The sequence below is a fragment of the Callorhinus ursinus genome, unplaced genomic scaffold (genome assembly GCF_003265705.2).
Source record: "Callorhinus ursinus isolate GAN/ISIS: 27379988/994484 unplaced genomic scaffold, GSC_fseal_2.0 scaffold7, whole genome shotgun sequence".
In the NCBI taxonomy this organism is placed as follows: domain Eukaryota; kingdom Metazoa; phylum Chordata; class Mammalia; order Carnivora; family Otariidae; genus Callorhinus; species Callorhinus ursinus.
Genome location: NW_027397069.1, coordinates 24,061,048 through 24,067,824, shown reverse-complemented (window position 1 = coordinate 24,067,824; position 6,777 = coordinate 24,061,048). Strand labels below are relative to the sequence as shown.

The 6,777-nt window shown below is 41.3% G+C and overlaps 1 pseudogene; it reads left to right on the top strand.

The window, feature by feature from the left end:
- Nucleotides 1–1,883: 1,883 nt before the first annotated feature.
- LOC112826901 (hsc70-interacting protein pseudogene) lies at nt 1,884–2,991 on the top strand (annotated as a pseudogene).
- Nucleotides 2,992–6,777: the final 3,786 nt, after the last annotated feature.

The following is a 6,777-nucleotide window of genomic DNA, read 5'->3' as shown; positions in this document are numbered from 1 at the left end:
GGGAAGCAGTAGGGGAGATATTTAGGGGGAAGCCCTGGGTTTCAGTAACTGGGTGTGTGTCAGGGTGACTGGTGGGAGGGAAGCATGCCAGTGTTCTCATTTGAGGGGCTAGGAGGATACAGATGGTGTGAGCTGAAGTAGAGGCATGTTTGTAGGAGGTGAGCTGGCGAATTCCGGTTTGGGTCTGCTGAGTCTAAGGTATGTGTGTGTTGCCTAGGTAGAGAAGCCAGGCAAGCAGTTGAATAAATGTGCTCTATAGAATGGTTTAGGCTAGGAAGTGGATTTGGAAATCCAAAGCGACAGCTGAAACCATGGGTTTGGATGAAGTCAAAGTGTTGGATGATAGCAAAGTGTTCCAGGGGGATGGGGAACAGAATGGAGTTGAGAACAAAGACGAAGGAAGTAAGGTTTAAACAGAAAGTAGAGAAAGAATTGCTTAATGCTGAGCACCAGCAAGGTAGGAGGGAAGTTGGGAAATAAAAATGTCATAGAAGTTTTAATGGATGCACAAACTTAGGAATTTCTGCCTGTTTGTCCCATGGCTCCTTTCAAAGTGATTTTTTCTCAGAACTTCCTGCTGAAGGAAGCAGCCCTAGGTAGTTCATCATCTAGATACATAGATGAGTATGTTCTGGGCCACATGTTTTTTTCACCCAAGGCCGGCCAATTTATAGGTCAGCCTAAGTTCTAAAAGGAAGTCCTTTGTAAGAAACTTACTCAAATGGGTAAGTAATCGTCAGGAGGTAAGGAGGATTATCTTTCCCAGGAATCTGGGGTTATACAGAGAGAAGTAGTAGCAGGTGTTGTTATGGGTTGAATTTTGTCTCTCCACCCCCTCCCCCAATTCATATGTTGAAGTTCTAAACCCCAGTACCTTATAATGTCACCCCATCTGGAAATAGAGTCATTGCAAATGTAATTAGTTAAGATGAGGTCATATTGGAGTAGGGCCCCTAATCCAGTATGACTGGTGGTCTTATAATAAGGGGAAATTTGGATACAGGTACCATGTTAAGATGAAGGCAGACATCGAGGTGTTGCTTCTACAAGCCAAGAAACACCAAATATTAGCAGCAAACCACCAGAAGCTAAGAAGGAGACATGGTACAGATTCTCCCCCATTGCCCTCAGAAAGAACCAACCGTGCTGACACCTTGATCTTGGACTTTTTGCTTCCAGAACTATGCGATACAAAACTTCTGTTGTTTCAGCCAGTTTGCGGCACTTGGTTATGGCAGCCCTAGCAAACCAGCAATAGATATAGGAGCTGACAAACACATAGGCAGAAGGCAGGCTGCGGGGTCCATGAGGTAACCAAAACCACGTAGGAGCAGACGTCATAACCAGAGGAGTGGTGAGATGTTTGCTTAGAAACAGAAGGAGCTGTAAAAGCAGAATGGAATTTCTACTAGCCGAGCCTGAGGGTAAGTGTCCGTAGATTCCAGCTATTGAAGGGGAAAATGAGATGACCTAGTAAATTAGGGGCGAGTTAAGTCTTGAATCACATTCTGATCTCTAAACAGTGTTCTAGTCTGAGACTCTACGATATATTGCTTTTCTTGTTCTTCTTAAGGGGCCTCATGTTTTTGTTTGTAACTCTGAAGTCAGATTATACAACCAGGAGTCTTATCTTCCTCATGACTAGGTATATTCTCCCTATGACCCACATGTACTAGGTATCTATTGTTGTGTAACAAATACCTCAAAATGTGATCACTTAAAACAGCAAACATTTATTAGATTACAGTTGTGTGGGTTAAGAATCTGGTTGCAGGTTCTGCCTCGCGGCAGCCACCCCCTTCCACACAATCACACTGAGGTACCCACTCGTGGAATCGGGTGCAACCTCAGCCGCGCCTGCCCCCTGCCACTGCCTCTAGACCATGGACCCCTGCAAAGTGAGCGAGGTTCAGGCCTTCGTGGAAATGTGTAAGCAGGATCCGAGCGTTCTGCACGCCCAGGAAATGCACTTCCTGCGGGGGTGGGTGGAAAGCATGGGGGGTAAAATACCGCCTGCCACTCATAAAACTGAATCAGAAGACAATATCAAGGAAGAAAAAACAGATAGTAAGAAGGCGAAGGAAAACATAAAGACAGACAAACCATCAAGTGAGGAAAGTGATCTAGAAATTGACAATGAAGGTGTGATTGAATCAGATACTGATGCCCCTCAAGAAATGGGAGACGAAAATGTAGAGATAACTGAGGAAATGATGGACCAGGCAAAAGATAAGAAAGTGGCTGCCACTGATGCCCTAAATGATGGTGAACCACAGAAAGCCATTGACTTGTTCACAGATGCCATCAAACTGAATCATCGCTTGGCCATTCCGTATGCCAAGAGAGCCAGTGTCTTCATCAAATTATGGAAGCCAAATGCTGCCATTCGAGGCTGTGACAGAGCTATTGAAATAAATCCTGATTCAGCTCAGGCTTATAAGTGGCAAGGGAAAGCACACAGACTTCTGGGCCATTGGGAAGAAGCAGCACATGATCTTGCCCTTGCTTGTAAACTAGATTACAATGAAGATGCTAGTGCAATGCTGAAAGAAGTTCACCCGAGGGCCCAGAAAATTACTGAACATCGGAGAAAGTATGAGCAAAAATGTGAAGAGTGAGAGATCAAAGAAAGAATAGAAAGGGTTAAGAAGCCTTGGGAAGAACATGAAAGAGCCCAGAGGGAGGAAGAAGCCAGACAACAATCAGGAGCTCAGTATGGCTCTTTCCCAGATGGCTTTCCTGGGGGAATGCCTGGTAGTTTTCCTGGAGGAATGCCTGGAATGGCAGGGGGGATGCCTGGAATGGCAGGAATGCCTGGGCTCAATGAAATTTAGTGATCCAGAGGTTCTTGTAGCCATGCAGGATGCAGAAGTTATGGTGGCCTTCCAGGATGTGGCCCAGAACCCAGCGAATATGTCAAAATATCAGAGCAATCCGAAGGTTATGAATCTCATCAGTAAATTGTCAGCCAAATTTGGAGGTCAAGCATAATGCCCTTCTGACAAAAAGAGCCCTTGCTGAAGGAAAAGCAACAATCACCTAATGGATGTCGCAATAATACAAACCAGTGTACCTCTGACCTTCTCATGAAGAAAGCCGGGGTGCTGTGAAGAGAATCCCTACCCCTCTGCCCCATGTGCAACTGAAACATTCTATAATGGTTTGCTATTAGGGTATTCATTCAGATAATGTTTTCCAACTAGTAATTACAAACTTTAAACACTTTTTAAACCTTAAAAATATTTAAAAACATATTAAAAGGGTGTGTTAGTCCCTACCTTTTTCTTTACTAATCATTTCAGTTTTTTTTCCTTTGGATTAATTGGGCTAGGAAGATACTTCAGTGTGGAAGATTTATTGCTCGGTTTGAGTGAAATAAAGGTTTATTAGTGGGAGGCAAATATAACATTTAAATAGAAAAAAAAAAGAATCTGGTTGCAGCTTAGCTGGGTGCATCTGTCTCAAGTTCTCTCACAAGGCTATAATTCAGATTTTGTATTCAGGGCTGTGGTCTCATCTCAAGGCTCAACTGGGGGAGGATCTGATTCCAAGGCCACTCTTGTGGTTGTTGGTAGAAATCAGTTCCTTCATGGCATTGCACTGAGCGCCTCAGTTCTTCTCTGGCTGTTGGCCAGAGGGACCTGTCAAATTGTGTGCCAAATGGGCCTCTTGATAGAGTGGCTCGTGTGACAACTGGCTTCATGAAAGCAAGCAAGGGAGAGAAAGGAGAGTATGACAACATGGAAACCACTGTCTCTTTGTAACCTAATTTCAGAAGTAACATCTCATCTCTTTTGACATATTCTATTCATTAGGAACAAGTCACTAGGTCCAGCCCACACTCAAGGAGAGGGCATTACATAAGGATGTGAATACCAAGAAGTGGGGATCATCGGGAGTCGTGTCATAAGTTGCCTAAAGCACATCCCATTGCTAGGAGGAAAATGAGGGAGGTAATCTCATTGCAAACCAAGGAGCCTGACTGATAGAGAACCCAGGTTTGGAGAAGTTTCCTGCCAAATGCTTCACAAAGGACAAGAAAATGTCCAAGAAGTGATCGCTGGATTTGGCGACATCAACATTATAGGTGACCAGTAAAGGCAGTTCAGAGAAGAGAGGAGTAGGGAAACTAGATGGTGGTGGGAGGAGAGTGATCAGGAGTGGTAAGGCAGATACAGTAAGGGTCACTTATGTTCAAGAGGGTTGGTGTTCTTGTTTTTTATGGATGCTGTAAGAAAACACCATGAACTTAGTGGCTAAAAACAACACAAACCTATCTTCAGTTCTAGAGGTCAGAAATCCTAAAAACAAGGTGTTTGCCAGAGCTGCATTCCTCCTGGAGGCTCTAGGGTACAGTCTGTTTCCTTGCCTTTTCCATCTTCTAAAGGCTGCCTGCATCCCTCTGCTCATTGCCCCTCCCTCCATCTTCAAGGCCAGCAGGGTAGCACCTTCTAGTGTCTTTCTCTCCCACCTCTGATTCCATCATCACATCTCCTTCTCTGACTCTAACCTTCTTGCCTCTTTATAAGGATGTTGTGACAGATTGGGTTCGCCTGGATAATCCAGGAAAGTCTCTCCATCTCAATTCTTTAACTTAATCACATTGCAAAGTCCCTTTTGCCACGTAAGGTAACATATTCCCAGTTTCTGGATATTAGGACATAGACATCTTGGGAAGTCCCTGTTCTGTCAATCACATTTGCTAGGAGTGGGAAGAAAGAGGATAATATCTGAGAACTAGAGTCCAGGAAAAGTATTTTGTAAGCTGGATAAACTTGTCCATTTTATCATACAATGGGCTGTATGGATACAGAGTTGTATAGTTCAGTATCTCCTGTTGATTGACTCACAGTCTTTGTAGGAGTTTTATAAACGTGAATGGAAATGAAATGATGTCCAAGTCTCTTCACTTTTCTCAAATATTCTGAATTGTAAGTGTAAAAATGTGGACTTCCGTCTGATGGTTGATTAGGAAATCAGACTTCTCAGATGAATATTTGTTCTCCTTTCTGTCCAGCTGAATAACTGACTTTGAATATTTTGCTTAGGTAATTGGAGTCTATGTATTTTAAATCAATGCACAGAATTGTTGAATTTAGTCCACAGGACTACAGATAGTATGCCATTGACAGAAAATGGATATTTTATTTATATAACTTTAAATCTGGAGGTTGTTAGGCAATAAAACTGTGTTTGGATATTATTACCTATTTGTGAAATATGCCATTTTCATTTCAGGCTTACTGGACCTATTCTTCTACTGTAGTAAAATGAATACATTCTACCCTAAAAATGAAACTCACGTTCATGGAATAAATGGAAATATTTAATAGACACATGCAAACACAGGGAATTGCCATTACTGTATAGTAAGTAATATACATGAATAAAAAAAACAGTGAAAAATGAACTCCATAGGGGCTAAAATGTCATCTTAATTATAATCAAGTGTGTTGATTCGTAAGGAAATTTTTTTTTATTTTATTATTATTTTTAAAAGATTCTATTTATTTTTAAAAATGCAAGTATCTGATGATTAGTGACAAACTCTGTGTGTAGCAGCAATTGAATAATTTGGTCTCACAAGACATTAAAGAGAAAGTAGAGAGTATATTTTGACCATTCACAGAGTAAATATAAGTCAATATCACCCTAGTTCTTATTAAAGAAATTATATGTTCATTATGGAGGCAAGAGAGACCCACACAAATATGTACAGATATATTCGATAATTATAAGGGGATTCACCATAAGACTGAAGAATGGCCAAGGGAAGGAGGGAACACATTTAAAATGCATTAAGAAGGAGATCATAGAAAGCATTTCCCAACTGATATTCTTCCAAGGAAGGAAGTAAAATATTCCCCTCCTGTGTTTTTTTTTAACCCACATTTTATTATGAAAATTGTCAAACATAAAGTTGAAAGAATTTTTATTATTTTACTATATTTGCTTTACCTATCCATTTGCCCATCTGTCCATCCTTTAAATTTTCTTAAGGACAGTGTGGCAGTTATATTTTGGAGATGATTGAACTGGTTGGGCAAGAAGATGCCTTAGATCCATGATTCTCGGTGTGGGAGGGGAGAGTGCTGAGCGGTGTTGTGGGGTCTGAAGAACTCCCACTTGTCCCCCATCCCCGAATCACAGCTACCCTTACTGTGTGTCAGGGCCACAAAACTTTCTGATACTCCTCTAATTTTATGCGACTTCTATTACTTTTTCCTCCCAGTCTGTCATTCATATCCTTCTGTCTAATCTGAACAACTATCTCTGACTCCAGAAAAGGCCAGCTTCATTCTCGCCTTCACTTCTTATTCTGCTTTTACCTGGGACATCTAATATTTTCTCCTCCTCCTATATTAATTTGACCTATTTCTTTAACACTGTGCTTAGAAAACCATCACTATGTGAAGTCTTTCCTGACTATGTGTTCTTGCTGCTCTCCTGTTTTGTTTTGTTTTGTTTTGTTTTTGGAATTTCCTTTTCTGGTTTTCTTTTCCTCTTTTTTTTTTTAAGTCTATAGTCTATACTGTGAAATGGAGCACTTCATTTTGTCTTCTTAGATAGTTTGACATTTCATTTGTGAACTTATATTTAAGCACCTGCTTCCCTCCCCCCTTCCCGCCCAGCACACTGTAAACCTTTAGTCAAAACTTGCCTGGTAGACTGATTTACATTTACAGGAGTCTAGGAACTCACGATGAGCAAAGAATCATCGTTGAGAGGTAGATCAACTCTGTATTACTTAACTCAGTGTCACATTCTTCACCATTA